This window comes from Theropithecus gelada, chromosome 9 (assembly GCF_003255815.1).
Source record: "Theropithecus gelada isolate Dixy chromosome 9, Tgel_1.0, whole genome shotgun sequence".
NCBI lineage: Eukaryota > Metazoa > Chordata > Mammalia > Primates > Cercopithecidae > Theropithecus > Theropithecus gelada.
The window spans coordinates 21,681,021-21,701,904 of NC_037677.1; the positions used below are offsets into that span (position 1 = coordinate 21,681,021).

Here is a 20,884-nt window from a genome sequence, read left to right on the forward strand (position 1 = left end):
ATCTATTTTCTGAGGTCAAGGATGGCAGCAGTTCAGTAGCCACATTAATTTAAAATAATTTCCTTTAACAAAGTCAACTGAAATTCTAGTAAGCTGTTTCTTTTATTGGCAGCACTCCATTGAAGTGGTATTTTGTATATAAATACACTGAAGCCGAATGCGAGTAAAAACAGTTTTTGGAGACAGTTTTAGTAAAGCATCATGCCATGAAAATGATCAGCCAGCAGAAATCGGGTCTGGCCATACAGCAACATTGGGAGTGATCAGAACTCCTAAAATAGTAAAATGAGAACAAGAAGCTTACTGGAAAATATGCCACTTGTGCTTCTGGAAATATGAATTGCATTTTCTCTCATCTAACTCAAGCTGAAAGAACTTCAGAGTGTTTCTGGAGTTTGTGAGGACGTAGAAACCAGCACCTCAATGATAACCAGATCTGTATTTTTAAATTCAGCGAAATTTGTTATGGTTGCCTGTCATGATAAGAGGCTTTTAATTGATATAGAGTATTTGAAAATGAGCAACTTCTGAGCTACAATTGCTTTACAGAACAGGATTCCTATATATTTTTTCTTGTCGAATTTACTGAAATTTGTGTACTTCCAGCAGTGACAGTTCTTGAAATGGAAGTGTTGGTATGTGGCATTTCCCTGGCAGTACATTTAAAGACTACGTTTATTTGTTCATTTCTTTAGTTTTTCATAACAATGTAATTTCCACGGCATCCTTGTGCTCTAATTAATAGTTGCTCTCTGGGGGTTTATTCGGCATGGTCTTGGGATTATGACTGATGACGTTTGTGACTTGGTAATACAATCATAAAAATATTTTTATGTTGAATGTATGGAAGTTGGATAGCTATGGGTTTATTTAGATTGAGTTGACCTTTTGATAGAAGGAATAAAATAAATTTGAGATGGCATCATCATCCTTTAATCATTAAATAGGCATGCCTCCAAACAATGGATGCATATTCCTTTGTATGTATTTATAACATAGCTACTATCTCAGTTTCCTTACCTATAAAATTAAAGTTATACTATCTGTTTACAAGGTTATTTGTGAGTTTCAATAAAATAGCAAAGATCTGAGTTTTTTGGTAGTTATATAATGGGGTTAGGCAAATTTAAGTAGGCATTATTAAGGATTGAGGAAAAAGTTAATTATCGTAGCATGCTAAGGATCAAAAAGGAACTACAGAGATGGTTGTTATTTCTATTAAAAGCATGAAACTAATGCATAAAACAAATTCTTAGTTACACTGGCTTGAGTTTTAAGCTGAGGCTGTTTTTCAAAGTATATGTCAATACTAAGTGGTTAGAAAGCATAGCGGAGGGTATTGATATCTGATTTCATAAAAACAGTGGAGCAAATAAGCTCATGTTGCTAGTATTTAGATAGCACAATAACACATGTACTATTCTAAATGTTTTCCAGTAATTGCTATAAAATGTATTTTCAAAATTAGTTTTATTACATACCTCTAGTACATTCTCAATGTCTTAATAGTTCCTGCCACCCCCAACTTTTATCAGACACAGACCTCAAGTGTGTCCTTTGACTGACCCATTCTATTCATTTTCAAGTATGTAAAGTCTACAATACTTTCAGGAGGCAGGCTCCTGGGACTGGAGATTTAAACAGCTGGAACAAACCGCTTAGCTGTATTCCAAGCGTGTCTATTTAAGCTTGAAGGAATAGAAGGCTTCAGCTTTTGTACGTAGATCTTGGTAGAGCTGAAAGAATTCGTTTGAAAAGATTTGTGGTAGAGTGAATCAAAATTGCTTTGGTTTTATGCTCTTCTGCCTGCAGTCGAAGCTGTTAGGCTGTGATTTAGAACTGAGTGAACACAAAACTTGATTTTATTCTAGAACAGAATTTTCATAGTTGTTATCGTGTGTGTGTGTGTGTGTGTGTATGTGTGTGTGTTTAAATGGGCTGAGTGCAGTGGTTCACAGCTGTAATCCCAGGCCATGAGTTCAAGACCAGCCTGGGCAGCATAGCAAGACCCTCTCTCTTAAAAAAAAAAAAAATTAGCCAGGCATAGTGTGGCATGACTGCAGTCCTAGCCACTCAAGAGGCTGATGTGGGAGGATCGCATGAGCCTGGGAGGTCAAGGCTGCAGTGAGCTGAGATCACACTACTGTGCTGCGGTCTGGATGACAGAGACCCTGTCTCTTAAAAAAATGTTTGGGGGCAGGCTGTAAATCAAAACACAATTTTAAATACATACACCTCTTTGGACTAGGGAAAAATATACTTATAAAGAGGAAGTTTGGGTAATACAGTCTCTGTGACAGGTTCAGCCATCTTGGGGTATTGGGCTACAGGGCAGGTATATGTAGGCTGTGAGCTTGTCACTAAAAAGGAAATATGGTGACCCTCTAGGGTGTTAGCTGAGGCTGCTTTTGAAAAGAAAAACTCCTGAATAGAAAAGTTGAAGAACAATAAAAACGGTGAGCATGAGGCTTTAGAAGTATCAGGGGAAGATGATACTGAGAGAATGCCTGGGAAGTCTCATATTGATATGGTTTAGCTGTGTCCTCACCCGAATCTCATCTTGAATTGTAGCTCCCTTAATTTATATGTGTTGTGGGAGGGATCCCACGGGAGATAATTGAATCATGGGGGTGGTTTCCCTCATACTCTTCTCGTGGTAGTGAATACGTCTCACAAGATCTGATGGTTTTATAAGAGGAAACCCCTTTTGCTTGGCTTTCATCTTCTCTTGCCTACCACGATGTAAGATGTGCCTTTTGCCTCTGCCGTGATTGTGAGGCCTTCCCAGCCACATGGAACTGTGAGTCCATTAAACCTCTTTTTCTTTGTAAATTACCCAGTCTCAGGTATGTCTTTATCAGCAGTGTGAAAACTGACAAATACACATTATCTGTGGGATGGAAATACATTGTTTATGAGGGTGGGAATAGAAGGATATCAGAATTCATATGAACTAGGGAATGGTTCATCTAGGACCCATCTCTTGCAAATATCCAGGACCATATATTTTGTATCTCAACCTCATTTCTAGATTTAGTTTCTATTCTTGTGGGTTCTTTTTTCCTATTGAGATCTCTTTACTTATTATACATGTTATTTTTTTTTAGTTATGTTTGTGTGTGTTTTTGTAATCTGGTTTAAGTTCATTTTAAAACAAGATATGGCATAAAAACTTACTTAAATTCTTTCTTTCTTCCTTCCTTCCTTCCTTCCTTCCTTCCTTCCTTCCTTCCTTCCTTCCTTCCTTCCTTCCTTCCTTCCTTCCTTTCTTTCCTTTCTTTTCTTTCTTTTCTTTCTTTCTTTCTTAATTCTTTGAGACAGAGTTTTGCTCTGTCACCCAGGCTGGAGTGTAATGGTGCAATCTTGGCTCACTGCAACCTCTGCCTCCTAGGTTCCAGTTGTTCTCGTGCCTCAGCCTCCTAAGTAGCTGGGACTACAGCCACCTGTCACCAGGCCTGGCTAATTTTTGTATTTTTGGTAGAGATAGGGTTTCGTCATGTTGGCCAGGCTGGTCTTGAATCCTGACCTCAAGGGATCCACCTGCCTCGGCCTCTCCAAATGTTGGGACTACAGGTTTGAGCCACTGCACCCGGCCTATGTTTCTTTTAAATAAGGCTGTAGTTCTGTTTCCTCCAGAAATCTTTGTTTTTAACTCACAACTATGTTAGATTTCTAGGATAAGAATATGGAATTGTTAGTACCTTTTAAATAGTTGTGTTATGTTTTCCCCTACCTTTTAAAATAATTGTGTGTATATTTGGGAACAGGAGGAAAAAAATGTAGCAATCTCAATTTTATTCTTTTTGGTATATTAAAGTATTTCAACAAACCCAAATTGATATTTTCCAGACAATTTTCCTCATATGATTGAATTATTGTGTGTGTTTCTGTGATTTCAGCCTTATACAAGTAATGATAAATACTCAGAGCCCTGTAACATCTGGTTACATTGTTTTAACTGCATAGTTTTTAGTTTTGGGGGTTACAAAGTAGGTATATATTTTTATGGAGTATACAATAATTTTGATACCAGCATACAATGCATAATAATCACGTCAGGGTAAATGGGGTATCCATCACCTCAAGCATCTATTTAACTTTGAGTTTTGATGGACTGATTGATACTATTTGTTGAGTACGTACTCTATGCCAGTTACTATATGGACTACTAGGGCTAAGATGTCCAACTTGTTGGGCATAATCCCTTGCCTGTAGGGGCTCCAGTCTCCCAGAGAGTTTATAAATGAAGGGATGGATGATTACAGTATTCTAAGATAGGTCTCATTTGGAACTTTTTAGGAGAGACACAAGGTAACTCACTCAATACTGGCCTCAGGCGGGGCGGTTCATGGAGGATTTGGTATCTTAAGCTAGAACCTGTTTTTGGAATAGGAGTTGCTTAGGTTGGACTGGGCGTGGTGGCTCATGCCTGTAATCTCAGCACTTTGGGAGGCTGAGGCAGGTGGATCACTTGAGGTCAGCAGTTCGAGACCAGCCTGGCCAACATGGTGAAACCCTATCTCTACTAAAAACATAAAAATTAGCCAGGCATAGTGGCACATGCCTGTAATCCCAGCTACTTGGGAGGCTGAGGCACGAGAATTGCTTGAACCTAGGAGGCAGAGGTTGCAGTGAGCCAAGATCGTGCCACTGCACTCCAGCCTGGGTGACAGAGTGACATTCCGTCTCAAAAAAAAAAAAAAAAAAGGAGTTGCTCAGGTTAGAGTTTATGGGATGGATCAGGGCATAGGATGTCAGGCAGAAGGAATAATAAATGCAAACACCTGGAGGCAAGAGCGAGCGGTCCACCTTTAGGATGGAGGTCGACAGATTGTTTTGGCTGATCTGTGACACCAGGAAGGCTGTGGGCAGCCGAGGGTGGCGGAAGAGATGAACAGCGACCTATTCTTGAATGGCTTTGTAAACGACAGAAGGTGAATGGACTTTCTTCTAAGAGAGTGGGAACCATTTCATGGAAAGGTTTTAAGGAGAGAAGAGTGAAGATAATCAGGTTTTTCTTTTAGAGGTAAACTGTGAAGATTGGATGGGACATGAGATTCCCAAGTCAGAGATGATGTTGGCAAAGTGTTGGAAGAGCCTCACCTGCCTGTGGGCTGTTCACTAAAATATGAAACTCTCCTGTTGTAAGCCACCACCAACTATTGTTTATGCCAGGCCATTGGGGGTTGGAAGAGGGCACCAGGAGACCTGTATAAGCTGAAAGATACCAGGTACCTGTTCGTACATATTTTGACCATCTCCTCAGAGGAGATGAGAGGTAATTTTAGTTTTGGTTATGTTTGTTTGATATCTGGGGCGTATCAAATAGAGCACCTATTGGATATGTGAATCTTTTTTTTTTTTATTTTGAGATGGAGTCTCAGTCTGTCACCCAGGCTGGAGTGCAGTGGTGTGATCTTGGCTCACTGCAGCCTCTGCCTCCCATGTAGCAGGATTCTCCTGCCTCAGCCTCCCGTGTAGCTGGGATTACAGGCGCTCGCCACCACACCTGGCTAATTTTTGTACTTTTAGTAGAGACGGGGTTCCACCATGTTGGCCAGGGTGATTTCGAACTCCTGACCTCAGGTGATCCACCTGCTTCGGCCTCCCAAAGTGCTGGGATTACAGGCGTGAGCCACCACGCCTGGCCTGGATACGTGAACATTGAACTGAGGATAATTATGTTCTAGACTGGAGAGAATAGATTTGGGAGTAGGGCTGCCGGATAAAATATGGGACATCCTGTTACAGTTGAATTTCAGATATGCAATGAGTAGTCTTTGTTATAAGTGTGAACCATGCAATATTTGTGTTTTCACTACTGAAATCTGGCAACTCTATTTGGGAGTCATCAACATTTAGAAGGTAACATTCTTTTGGGAACAGATTTATTGAGATGTATATTTCACCTACTGTCCAATCACCCATTTAAAACGTACAATTTAGTGGTTTTTAGTACATTCACAGGGTTGTGCAACCATTGCCAAAATCAATTTTATTGATTTTTTTTAATTTTGTTCTTTTCCTGTCCCCACAATCAATTTTAGAACCTTTTTATCACCTCAAAAAGAAATCCTTCACCCTAGCCATCACTCTTCAATCCTTGCATTCTCTCTCCCATCCCATCCCTAAACAACTGCTAATCCACTTTCTGTCTCTCTGTATTTGCCTATTCTGGACATTTCATTTAAACAGCATTATCCGTGGCTTTTTTGTAACTGGCTTCTGTCACTTAGCTTAACGTTTTCAAGGCTCACCCAAATTATAGCATGTATCAGCACTTAATTCCTTTTTATGACTGAATAACATTATATGGATATGTCACACTTCGTTCATCCTTTCATCCATGGATGGAAATTTGGATTGTTTCTGCCTATTGGCTGTTATGGTGATGCTACTAAGAACATTTGTGTATAAGTTATTGTGTAGATGTATATTATCACTTCTCCTGGGTATGTATCTAGCAGAGGAATTGCTAGGTTAAATGGTAACTCTTAAGTTTTTATGAAGACTTGTTAGACTTTTTTCCTAAGTGGCTGAACCATTTTATATTCCCGCCAGCAGTGTATAAGGGTTCTGATTTCTCTATATCTTCATCAACACTTGTTTTTATCTGACTTTTTGATTTTTACTATCCTGGTGGGTATGAAGTGATATCTCATTGTGATTTTGATTTTCTTTTTCTAGAAGTCTAAATAATGTTAACCATCTTTTTATGTGCTTATTGGCTACTTGTATGTCTTCTTTGGAGAAATGTCCAACTGGATCCTTTGCCCATTATTTCTCCCATTGGATTCTTTTTAATTAATAAACTTTACTTTGTAGAACTGTTTTAGATTTACAGAAAAATTGAGCAGATGGTACAGATAGCTCCCATATCTCCCTTTTCCCCTTCCCAGTTTCTCTTATTATTTACCTCTTGCATTGGCATGGTACATTTGTCAATTAACGAACCAATATTTGTTGATACATCATTATTAACTGAACTCCATTGTCTACATTAAGGTTTATTCATTGTGTTGTATAGTTCTAGGTTTTGACAAATGCATTATGTCTTATATCTATTATTACATTGTCATGAAGAATAGTTTTACCTTTCCAAATCTCCTGTGCTTCACCTGACCTCCCTCCGCAGCTCAGCAATCACTGATAGTTTTACTGTCTGAATAGTTTTGCCTTTTCCAGAAGGTCATATCGTTGAAATCATACAGTCTGTAGCTTTTTCAGATTGGCTTCTTTTACCTACTAATAAGCATTTAGGGCTCCATCCAGTCTTCTCATGGCAACATAGCTCATTTCTTTACTTTGTATCGCTGAATAGGATTCAGTTATAGATAAGCACCATAGTTTGTTTCTCCATTAACCTTTTGAAGGGCATGTTCATTACTTCCAGTTTTGAGCAGTTACAGGTAAACATTCTATAAACATTTGTGTGCAGGTTTTTGTGTAGATGTAAGTTTACAACATATTTGGATAAATATCAAGGAGCACAATTGCTGAATCATGTGGTAAGACTATCTTTAGCTTTTTAAGAAACTGCTGGCCAGGTGTGGTGGCTCACGCCTGTAATCCCAGCACTTTGGGAGGCCGAGGCGGGAAGATTATGAGGTCAGGAGATGGAGACCATCCTGGCTAACTCTGTGAAACCTTGTCTCCACTAAAAATACAAAAAATTAGCCGGGCGTGGTGGTGGTCGCCTGTAGTCCCAGCTACTCAGGGGGCTGAGGCAGGAGAATGGCATGAACCCAGGAGGCGGAGCTTGCAGTGAGCTGGGATGGTGCCACTGCACTCCAGTCTAGGTGACAGAGCGAGTCTCAAAGAAAAAACAAACAAACAAAAACCAAAACTCATTGTCAAACCCAAGGTCACCTAGATATTCTCGTGTTATCTCCTAGAAGTTTTACAGTTTTGTGTTTACATTTAGCTATATTGTCTACCTTGAGTTCTGTGTCTAGATTAAAATGTCTGCATATGAATATCCAATTGTTTTAGCATCAGTTGTTGAAAAGACCATTCTTTTTCGTTGAATTGCCTTTACTCCTTTGTCAAAGATTAGCTTTTATTTGTGTGGGTCTATTTTCGGGCTACTATATTCCATTATCTATTTGTTTATTCTTTCATCAACACATACTATCTTTTTTTTTTTTTTTTTTTTGAGACGGAGTCTCGCTCTGTCGCCCAGGCTGGAGTGCAGTGGCCGGATCTCAGCTCACTGCAAGCTCCGCCTCCCGGGTTCACGCCATTCTCCCGCCTCAGCCTCCCGAGTAGCTGGGACCACAGGCGCCCGCCACCTCGCCCGGCTAATTTTTTGTATTTTTTAGTAGAGACGGGGTTTCACCGTGTTAGCCAGCATGGTCTCGATCTCCTGACCTCGTGATCCGCCCATCTCGGCCTCCCAAAGTGCTGGGATTACAGGCTTGAGCCACCGCGCCCGGCCAACACATACTATCTTGATTACCTTAGCTTTATAGTTAATTTTGAAGTAGGGTAGCGTCAGCCCTCAGACTTAGTTCTTTTTTGATATTGTGTTGACTATTCTGAATCTTTTGCCTTGTCATATAAACTTTATAATCAGTTTGTCATGTCCACAAAATAATCTGCTGCGATTTTGACTGGGACTGTGTATTCTATAGCTCAATTTATGAAGAGATGACATCTTAGTAACATTGTGTATTCCTGACCATGAACATGGAATATTCCTCAATTTATTGAGATCTTCTTTGATTTCTTTTACCAGAGTCTGTGTTTTCCTTATTTAGATTCTCTACACACTATATTTTGTTAGATTTATACCTAAATGTTTTATTATTTTGGTACTGTGGCTTTGGAGTGGTATTATATTTTGAATTTCAAGTTTCAGCTGTTCAGCACTGGTATACAGGAAAGCAATTGATTTTTGGATATTAAGCTTCTATTCTGCATCCTTGCTATAATCGTTTACTTGTGGCCAAAGGTGTTTTGCTGTTGCTGTTGATTCTTTGGGATTTTCTACATAGATACTTATCTCATCTGTAAACAAAGACTGTTTATTTGTGCTCAATCTGTATATATCTTTTTTTGGTCTTGTCTTGTAGCATTAGCTAGGAATTCTCATGTAGTGTTGAATAGCTGTGGTGAACAGGCATCTTTTCTTTATACTGATCTTAGGGAAAATAATCTAGTTTCTCATCATTAAGTATGATTTTAGCTGTAGGTATTTTATACATGTTCTTTGTCAAGTTGAGAAAGTTCTTTCTATTTCTGGTTTGCTCAGAGTTTTTATTGTGAATGAGTACTGATTTATTTATTTTATTTTATTTTTTAAGACAAGAGTCTCACTTTATCACCCAAGCTGCCTCCAGGGTTCAGGCAATTCTCGTGCCTCAGCCTCTCAAGTAGCTGGGATTACAGGCATGCGCTACCACGCCTGGCTAATTTTTGTATTTTTGGTAGAGACAGGGTTTCACCATGTTGGTCAGGCTGGTCTTGAACTCCTGACCTCAAGTTATCCACGTGCCTTGGCTTCCCAAAGTGCTGGGATTATAGGCGTCAGCAACTGCTCCCAGCCTTAAAAAATATTTTTGCTTCTATTGATGTGATCATATGATTTTCTTGTTTAGCATATTGATGTGATTGATTACAGTAATTTACTTATGAATGTTTAACTAGATTTTGCAGACCTGGAATGAATCTTACTTGGTCGTGGTATTGGTTGAGGATTCCTTATCCAAAAGGCTTGGGATCTGAAAGAAGTGTTTTAGATTTTAGATTGTTTTGAATTTTGGAATATTTGCAGATTCTTAACTAGTTAAGCATCCCTGATTTGAAAGTCCAGAATCCCAAAGTGCTCCGGTGAGCATTTCATTGAGCATCATGTCCATGTCAACACTCAAAAAGTATCAGATTTTGGAGCATTTCAGATTTCAGAGCATTTTGGATTTCAGGTTTTTGGATTTGGGATGCTCCATCTGTATGTAATTAATTTGATCTATCGTTGGGTTCAACTTAATTAATATTTTGTTGAGTTTTTTTGCATCTCTGTTTATAAGAATGGTTAGTCTGTAATTCTCCTTCCTTGTCATGTCTTTGCCTGGTTTTGATAATAAGATAATGCTGGCCTCATAGAATGAGGTAGGAAGTGTACTCTGCTTGCTGTTTTCCTTTTCTTTCTAGAAGAGATTGCAGAGAATTGGTATAATTTCTCCCTTAAGTGTTTTTTTTCTTTTCTTTTTTTTTTTTTTTGAGACGGAGTCTCGCTGTGTCACCCAGGGTGGAGTGCGGTGGCCGGATCTCAGCTCACTGCAAGCTCCGCCTCCCGGGTTTTTACGCCATTCTCCTGCCTCAGCCTCCCGAGTAGCTGGGACTATAGGCGCCCGCCACCTCGCCTGGCTAGTTTTTTTTTGTATTTTTTAGTAGAGACGGGGTTTCAAGGTGTTAGCCAGGATGGTCTCGATCTCCTGACCTCATGATCCGCCCATCTCGGCCTCCCAAAGTGCTGGGATTACAGGCTTGAGCCACCGCGCCCGGCCCCCCTTAAGTGTTTTATAGAATTCACCAGTGAAGCCATCTGGACCTGGTGCTTGCTGTTTTGTAAGTTAACCAGTTACTGATTCAATGTCTTTCATAAATATAGGCTTATTCAGATTTGTGTTTCTCCTTTTGTGAGTTTTTGTCACTATTGTCTTTCAAGGAATTGTGTATATCATCTAACTTACCAAATTTGAGGGCATAGAACTGTTCATCATGATTCTTTATTGTCCTTGGCATCAGTACTGTTGACTCCTCTTTCATTTCTGATATTTGTAATTTGTATCTTGTCTCTTTTTTCCCTGGCTATAGATTTATCAATTTTATTAATCATTTAAAAGAACTTGCTTTTGATTTTGTTGATTTTTTTCTGTTGTTTTCCTGTTCCAGTTTCGTTGATTTTTGCTCTCATTGTCTGATTTCTTTTCTTCTACTTGCTCTTCTTTTTCTGGTTTCCAAAGGTTACAAAGTTAGATTATCAATTTTAGATTTTTCTTTCTTTTGAATGTATTCTTTCAATGCTATAAATTCTAACCACTGCTTTTGCAGCATCTCACAAGTTTTAGCAAGTTGTATTTTCATTTTCACTTGATTTAAAATATTCTTGAGAATTCTTGTTTGACCCATGTGTTATTTAAAATGTTGTCTGATTTCCAGATATTTAGAAATTTTCCTGCTGTCTTTCTGTTACTGATTTCTAGTTTAATTCCATGTAGTCTGAAAACACATGCTGTATGGTTTTTGTTCGTTTAGATTTAAGTTGTGTTTAATGGCCCAGAATGTGGTCTATCTTGTCGAATGGTCTATGTGAGCTTGAGAAGAATGTGTATACTGCCGTAAACTGGATAAACTATTCCGTAAATGTCAGTTAGATTTAGTTGGCAGATGGTGCTGCTCAGTTCAACTGTCTCCTTACTGAATTTTTTTTTTTTTTTTGGCCTACTGGATCTGTCAATTATGGACTGATAGCAGGTATTGAGGTTCCAAGTATAATAGTGACTGTGAATTTCTCTGCAGTTTTATCAGTTTTGCTTTATGTATTTTGATGCTTTCTTGTTAGGTGCATACACATTTAGGATTGTTATGTCTTTTTGGGGAATTGATGCCCTTTTCATTATGTAATACCTTTATCTTTGATAATTTTTCTAGTTCTGCCAATTTGCCGTGTTGGAAATTGACATATGTACTCCATCTTTTTTGGGTTAATGTTAGTGTATCTTCCTCTATTTTTTTCTTTTCATTTGTCTGTATCTTTATATTCAATGTGAGTTTTTTATAGACAACATATAGTTGGGAGGTGGGTCTTCCTTTTTATCCATTCTGACAGTCTCTGTTTTTTAATTGGTATATTTAGACCATTCACATTTGAAGTGTCTATTGATATAGTTGGTTAAGATTTACCATGTTTACAACTGATTTCTGTTCACTGCACTTGTTATTTTTTAAGATTTTAAATATCCTGTCTTTTCCTCCTTTTCTGTTTTTAGATGACCATTTTATATTATTCCATTTACTCTCTTCTTTTATCCTATCAATTATACTTAATTTTTTTTTTCTTTTTGTGCTTGTCTTACAGTTAGCAACACACATTTACAACAAATACAGGTTTTGTTTTTTTTTTTGAGATAGGGTCTTGTTCTGTCTCCCTGGCTGGAGTGCAGTAGTGTTATCTTGGCTCATCACAGCCCTGATTTCCCGGGCCCAAGTATTCCTCCCACGTCTCAACTTCCCAAGTAGCTGGAAGAGTAGCTGGAACTAAAGGCATGTGCCACCGTGCCCAGCTAACTTTTCTTTTCTATTTTTTATAGAGACAGGGTTTTGCTATCTTGCTTAGGCTGGTCTTGAACTCATGGACTTAAGTGATCCTCCCGCCTTAGCCTCCCAAAGTGCTGGGATTACAGGCATGAGCCAACATGCCTGACCTAGTTCTATTTTCAGAAAGCACTGTCATTTCACAGGTAGTGCAGGTACCTTATAACAGAGTATTCTCAATTCCCTTTTTCCTATTTCTTATGACATTGCTGTCATTCATTGTACTTATGCCTATGCTAATGTAATCCCCCAGTACATTGCTAATAATATTACTCTGAACAGTTATCTATTAGATCAATTAAGAATAAAACAAATAAAAGTTTTTGCTTTATTTATTTTTTTCTCTGATGTCCTTCCTTTTTTTTTAATGTAGATCTGAGGGTCTGACCTATGTCATTTTCTTTCTCTCTGACAAACTTCCTTTTTAACACTTCTTACAAGGCAGGTCTACTGGTGGCAAATTCCTTGAGTTTTTGTTTGTCTGAAAAAGTTTTTATTTCTCCTTGACTTTTGAAGTGTAATTCCATTAGATACAGAAGTCCAGACTGGCATTTTTTTTTTTCTTTTTTCTTTTTTTTTTTTTTTTTGTGACAGAGTCTCACTCTGTGGCCCAGGCTGGAGTGCAGTGGCCGGATCTCAGCTCACTGCAAGCTCCGCCTCCCGGGTCTACGCCATTCTCCTGCCTCAGCCTCCCGAGTAGCTGGGACTACAGGCGCCCGCCACCTCACCCGGCTAGTTTTTTGTATTTTTTTAGTAGAGACGGGGTTTCACCGTATTAGCCAGGCTGGTCTCGATCTCCTGACCTTGTGATCCGCCCGTCTCGGCCTCCCAAAGTGCTGGGATTACAGGCTTGAGCCACCGCGCCCGGCCGGCATTTTTTTTTTTCTTTCAACACTTAAAATATTTCAGTCCACTCTCTTTTCGCTCACATAGTTTCTGATGAGAAGCCTGAAGTAATTCTTACCCTTGTCCTCTAGAGGTAAAGTATTTTTTCCCTCAAGCTTCTTTCAAGATGTTTGCTCTCTAGCAGTAGACTTTAATGGGCTTTACTTCTGAACTTGAAAACTTTACAAATTCAACTAAGGTGAACTTTGCTTACTATTTTGGTCCTTTTCACTCAAAGACATGGAAGCCTCATCAGAGGCCTCCGTATTCCTCAGTAGATGATATCATGATAATGTTATGATTAATCTTTTTTCTTTTCCCCTACAAATAGAAAAATCCTTTGTCTATCAGCCTATTGTAAACCCCAAGAGTACGTATCGTGGGACTTGGAAGTGCCACGATAATCTCTTAATTGCCTACCCCTTTAATAAAGATGAACACTTTTTTTTTGGGTAAGATAAATTCCTAGTTTTATTAGCCATAATTTAAAAGGAATGCCCACTATTTAATATCAAGAGTAATTTTAAAATTCAAAATATACAATTTATCTTCTTAAACATGCCCTGAAGTCTTGTTTTGAATGAAACCTATGAAGTCGTAGGCATATTAGTCACCCAGTAGAAGTGAAGTAAGAGAGATGACACTTAGTGGGAGTTTATTTTGAATCTCCATATTTATATGAATTTGTAAAGTTAAATTAATGCTCATGAATTTAGGTTGAATTCTGAAAGGGAAAATCTTCCTTAATCTTGAATCTGAATAAATCCTGAACAGAGGCTCATAGAGCAACCTGTGAATGAGAATATACTTTTAAAATTTTATTTCTCCAATCTGGAAATTTCAGAAAGTGAAAAACCAGTTTTTGAAGGTAATTCTTGATCTTCATCTTTCAATAACTCAGATTTTCTTACTAAAATTAGCACTATGAGATTTGCATAGAAAGTAGTTATTTCCAGGATAATCGATCCAGTCAAGCTATTTTAAGAAGAGGGATAATTTTATCGAGGAATGGTTTTATAAACTCTTTTCGGTTCAAGCACTTTTAAGTTCCTCTCTTCTTGCAATCTAGCAGCAACAAAAAGCATCATACTTGCGGGGAAAAGGTGATATTTATATGGTAGTGAATCAGATTCAAGGCTGAAGAACTATTAATATTTTATAAGTTACTCATGGCATAGGCCCCTTTAGAAACAAATAGTGCTGTTTGGGGAAGGGAGAGGTGGTATTAAGTTTAGAGAGTAAACCCAATGGGGAGGTTATGTTACTTGCCTCTGACATATCATTTGCTTTGGGTGGGAGGAAAAAGAAAAAGACAGCCAGACATTGCGAATGATCCATGGCCACCTGGTCTGACAGAGCGGAGACTTGGGTAGCAGCAGCTGGTAACGCTCCTCGGCCTATCAAAGGTAATTGTCAGGCCAGCTCTGTTGGAAAAGCCAGATGAAGTTATGTCTTACGTTATAGTTTACATTTTTTCAGGCACAGAAACATGTAAAGTCTGCTGTAGAATTCCTGAGACCCTGAGTAAATTGTTGCCTTTGTAATTCATACTCTAAAAATGGTGGCCATATGTCGCCCTTTTTAGAGATTTACTTGAGAGTAAGAATGAGAAAATAGGAGCCAGATTTGTGAATATTTAGTGTGGCTGTGTCCTCCCGCGTGGTCTGCATTTATGTAATGTAACAGTCAAGTTATTGTGAGATTTACATGGTGCTTCAAATATACTTAGCTTCAGAACAACCATCTTATATTTATTCGTAATTTCATAATGGGAAGCCTACATGCTTTACCAGAATGAATGTGGGGAATTTCTTACCTAGAAATCCCTGACTTAAGAACAGTTCATTCATTAGAATGTGTGGAATCAGGAAATTTGTAACACTTATTTCCCTTTTTGGGCAATTCCTGCTGTTCTCTAATTCCAGAGAATAGGAATTCCAGTAGGGAAACGTCTAGCTTCTCTAGGTATTACACGTAACAGTGGAGTCTCTGGGCTACAGATATGTGCATTTCCCACTGCAGTAGGTCTTAACCAAATTGCTCTACTAAGTGATTTGACTGGCTCAGTGAAATGTGTATTTACAATTCTAGGACCTTGGGTCATCTCCCTTTATCACCTCCATTTCTGGATTGTGCTGTTTTTGGATATCTGACTTTAATACCATGGCAGGTGGCAATTGCCACAAAGGTGTTGGGCAGTGCAGTGTGGTCCTGACATTCCCAGTTGGTTCTCAAAGTCCATTTCCCACAGCAAATTGCAGAACCAATAAATCTCCAGTGTTCATTTTCATCTATAGTAAAATGATTTTAAAATGTCACAGTTATTGCCATTTACAACTTCCTTGGAGCCTGTCCTTGTTTTATTTGATGTAAAGTATTTTTAAAATATAGAACTGAATTGTAATAATTTCAACATAGGCTGTTTTCTCTCTCTCTCTCTCTTTCTCTGTCTTTTTTTTTTTTTCTGAGATGGAGTCTTGCTCTGTCACCCAGGCTGGAGTGCAGTGGTACAATCTTGGCCCACTGCAACCTCCACCTCCCGAGTTCAAGCAATTCTCCTGCCTCTGCCTCCTGAGTAGCTAGGACTACAGGCACCTGCCACCATGGCCAGCTAATTTTTGTATTTTTAGTAGAGATAAGGTTTCACCATTTTGGCCAGGCTGGTCTCGAACTACTGGCCTAAGTGGTCTGCCTGCCTTGGCCTCCCAAAGTGCTGAAATTATAGGCGTGAGTCACCACTCCCGGCAAATACAATACGCTTCTGATGGAAGTCAGCATGAAAGTGACTATCAGAGCTTCGGAAATGACAGGAAGAAGAACTCCAATTGAACAAGGGAGTGCTATGGGATCTGCTGTGGCAAGGCTGTGTGGAGGCTAGTTCACACTTCTTGTGGTTGTGTAAAAAGGTATATAGGAATACACATTCTGCATAAAGAAAACTTAGTGTCAGCATGGAATTTCACATGACAGATTTAAACATGTTTTTGTGGGCTGGCTTGGAGGCTTAGCCACCACCATATTTAAGTATATTTCTAGAGCATGTATTCGAAGATCTAAGAAAAAAATTAGAATTACAAGCACACATTTTGTGTAAACTCGGCTTGATTTGGAGTGGAGGGACTAGATAATACTCACTGAAGTGTAGTTTGGAACGTTAGGCCTTTGGTTAATAATCATGAAATGATTGGAAGTGTGAGTGTAATGTATGGCTGAAGAAGACAGGTAATTTCTAGAGAGAGGACAACGACTTCCATGATTCCTTCACATCAAGTTGGTACCTTTTGCTGCCTCCATCCTTTTTTCTTTTGAGTCTGGTGATCATCTGCTTCTCATTGAGTCTGTCTGTTCATCCTTTTGTGTTGTCTCAGTTATGGACAGTCAGGTATATTGAGTAGTTTTCTGTGTTTCCAGAAACTCATGTCCCACTCTTTTGCAAACAGGCAACTGTGGTCAGAATTCAGAGCTGGCAGTATGAGCCACATTGCTTGGACTCAGGTTCTGACTGTGCCAAGAATAAGATAATAACTTATTTTATTATCATAACAAGGTAATAATGTATTATATTTATCTTAATATAGCATATTATACTATATTATATCATATTATAACAATATAATAATTTATAACTTATTTTCATTATAATATTACATTATTAAAAATATATAATATAGGCTGGTCTCGAACTCCTGACCTTAAGTGATTCATGTGCCTCACCCTCCCAAAGTGCTGGGATTACAGGCATGAGCCACTGTACCTGGCCAATGATATATTTATGATTATAAATACTATATATAATATATTAATTACATATGAATATATCAACTAATAAATAATATATTAGATAAGTATAACATAATATAACAATATAACTTATAATTTAAAAGAACTTATTTTATCATAAGATATTACATTATAAAAAATCATAAAATATTAAGTTATAATAAATAGGTATGTTTACCTTAATATATTAATATATGATATTAATGTATAAAGATAATATCTATATATAAATATATTTATGATATGTATTAATAATTATATTACTATATATTAGGATAGTATCTTTTTATTTTGGAGACAGAGTCTCACTCTGTCACCCAGGCTGGAGTGCAGTGGCATGATCTCTGCTCACTGCAACCTCTGCCTCCCAGGTTCAAGCAATTCTCAAGTGTCAACCTACCAATTAGCTGGGATTACAAATGCCCCCACAATGCCCAGATAATTTTTGTATTTTTAGTAGAGACAGGGTTTCACCATGTTGGCCAGCCTGGTCTCAAACTCCTGACCTCAAGTGATCTGCCCACCTCGGCCTCCCAAAGTGCTGGGATTACAGGTATGAGCCACCATGCCTGACCAAGATAATATCTTAATATCTTAATATTGTAATATATTAATAATATCTTGTGATATATATCATAATAATATATTAAGATAAAGATATATTTAATATATAGATATATATTTTAATGTATAAATATATTTTTATATAAGATATGTATCTTAAAATATTAATATAATATTCTAATATATATTTTATAATAATACATTAAGGTAAAGATACATTTAACATATATAAAGATATATATATTTTAAAATATGTAAAGACATATATCTTAATATATACTAAGAATATATCTATATATAGGATATATATCTTAATATATTATCTTTATATATATATAAAAATATCTTACTATTTTACTTCACAGTGCCTCACTTTCCTTATATATTAGTATAAAATGAGGATAGCAGTAGTACCTACTTTGTGTGCTTGTTTTAAGGATCAAATGAATTCATAGATAAAATGTGCTTTAAATATTGTCTGGAACATATTAAGTCATCATCGTTATCATCATCCTCATCCTCAATTTCTTTCTTTCTGTTAGCTGTGTTCCATGCTATATGCCAGGGTTTGCACCATTTTCAGTATTCCTTTGGCTACATTGCTGCTTTTTCAGGATGATAGTTTCTTGTCTTAACAAACTTCTTCTTTTTTTTTTTTTGAGATAGATTCTTGCTCTGTTATCCAGCCTGGAGTGCTGTGGAGCGATTGATTATAGGCCACTGCAGCCTCAACCTTTTGGGCTCAATGATCCTCCCACCTCAGCCTCCCAAGTAGCTAGGACTACAAGAGCACACCACTGTGCCCGGCTAATTCTTTATTTTTTGTAGAGATGAGGTCTTGCTATGTTGCCCAAGCTGCTCCTGAACTCCTGGGCTCAAGCTGCCCTCCTGCCTCAGCTTCCTAAAGTGTTGGGATTATAACCATGAGCCACCACACTTGGCCTCTTAATAAACTTTTCTTCTGGCTTTTTTATTTCTTTGCTGTCACTCTTTTAAAATTACAGTGAAAATTCATAATCTGTGATTAGAAATTCTTTAAAAAGTTCGTGAGTTGGCCAAGTGTGTTTTCTAACTTTTCTTTCACCTTAAAATATTATGAAATATTTTGGGCATTAAAAATGAGGACAATATACTGAACATCCATGTGTTCCACCACACAGCTTAAGAGAGAAAATATTACAGATCCAGTTGAAGTCTGAACATCCCTCCTGTCCCATTCCTTTCCTTTTCCTGCCAGCGATAACCTTCATCTGGAGTTTGTTTTCACAATGTGAGATATTGTTTTGTCTGTTTCAAAACTCTTATAAGTAGAATTATATTTAACACATTCCTCTTTCCTCAATTTGCTCTTTTTTTGTTTGTTTGTTTGAGATGGCATTTCGCTCTTGTTGCCCAGGCTGGAGTGCAGTGGTGTGATCTTGGCTCACCGTAACCTCCACCTCCCGGGTTCAAGTGATTCTCCTGTCTCAGCCTCCTGAGTAGCTGGGATTACAGGCATGCGCCACCACTCCCAGCTAATTTTTGTATTTTTAGTAGAGACCGGGTTTCTCCATGTTGGTCAGGATGATCTCAAACTCCTGACCTCAGGTGATCTGCCCACCTCGGCTTCCCAAAGTGTTGGGATTACAGGCGTGAGTCACCGCGCCCGGCTCAACTTGCTCTTTTGCTTAACATTTTGTTAATGAGATGTATTATATTTATGGTGACACAAATAGGTCTAATTCATTTGTTTACATTGCTATATATGGCATTATATGACTAGATAACGGTCTATTCTCCTGTTGATGAATATTTGTATTGAAAGTTGGCTTGTGAGCACAAGAGTCATATGTCTGGAAATCATCTTTATCTCCATGTCACTATTGGGAACAGTACAGGAGATAACTTTTGTGTGGATTCCCTTTGTACACACATGCAGTCCCTTCTGTAAGTAACATGCCTAAGAATGAAGTTGCTGGACCATAAATGTATGCATCTTACACTTCAGTAGATATTGCCGAATTACTTTTCTAACGGATTGTATCATATTATAATCCAGGAGTTCCAATTACTTCACATTTATTTCAGCACTTGGAATTGTTAGACTTTAATTTTTGCCAACTTCCAATCCAGACCATTAATTAAAATAATTACCAACAGGACCAACTTGAAATACTATAATATTTCCTTGTTTTAGTTTATATTTATTTGAATATTAGAGGTTGAACATATGTTTGAGTCATTCCAGTTTCCTTTTTATATCCTTTGCCTGCTATTTTTTTCCTTTGGTTATTTGTCTTTTTCTAGTTGATTTGTAGGAATTGTTTTGTACATTCTGATGCTGGATCTTTGTTTATATGTATTGTAAATTATCTCCTGGTCTGGGCTTACTGCACTCTTTCTGATAATTTATCATAAGTGTTAAAACATACATCCATGCAGAAAGTCTTCTCTCTGTCTTAAATGCAGAAGCAAAGGCATCTTTACAGACTCACCATTTAACACAAAATCCTTATTAGCTCACTGGGTCTTACTGAAAGCATGTATGAGTCGGAGGTGTATGTAGCTCCTGGCCAAGTCTGAGGTCTGGTTTATTTTTATGTGCTGGCTCTAGCAGGGTCCTCTGGGACTGTTTGAACTGATCTAATATTCTCATTTGGTTGTAAGCATCTATAGAACGTATTTTTAGCACCTAAAATTATGGTGCTAATTATGGATACAGTTGTTCATTGAGTAAAGTTCTTTTCAGGCAGAATCTGTGTATAATTTTTTTTTTGTTTATTCTGCATTACCTCAAAGCGTAGTAGGTGTTCAAGGGAGATTGCCTGATTAAAGGAGACTGAATAACTTGCACTTCCAGGCTCTGTCTTGCCCAGTTTGTTTTCCATTCATTTCACAAATACTTGAGTGCCAATCGTGGGCACGATAATAAATGCTCACATCTCATTGGATTCATTTATTGAAGTATTATGGTTATTCACAAATAATTGATGAATGTAGTTTGATTTTTCAGTCAGCTCAAGTTGTGGCATAAGTTGCATCATCTTTATTACAGACAGATGATAGTTAATAAAGAAAGACATTTTTATCCACTTGGTTTAAAGTGAAGTTTATTGTTGATATTTCTGCATGTCAATAAAAGTAATAGGAATTAGGAAAGTTCCATCATGGTCATGGTTTAACAATAATATACTATCAAAGGAAATTAATGAAATAGATTGGTTTTCTCATTCTTTCCACTTTCACGTAAAATACTTTAAATCTTTAACATTTTCAAATTGAGTATTTTTAAATGTTTCAAAATGTTATTTAAAATACTTTGTTGTAATTCTATGACATTAATGTAAATCTAATTTAT

At 37.6% G+C, this 20,884-nt stretch overlaps 1 protein-coding gene across 3 annotated transcripts in view; it reads left to right on the forward strand.

Annotated features, from left to right (window-relative positions):
- MPP7 (membrane palmitoylated protein 7) overlaps positions 1-20,884 on the forward strand; it is a 292,930-nt gene that overhangs the window by 138,695 nt on the left and 133,351 nt on the right. The gene's annotated exons all lie outside the window — the stretch shown is intronic.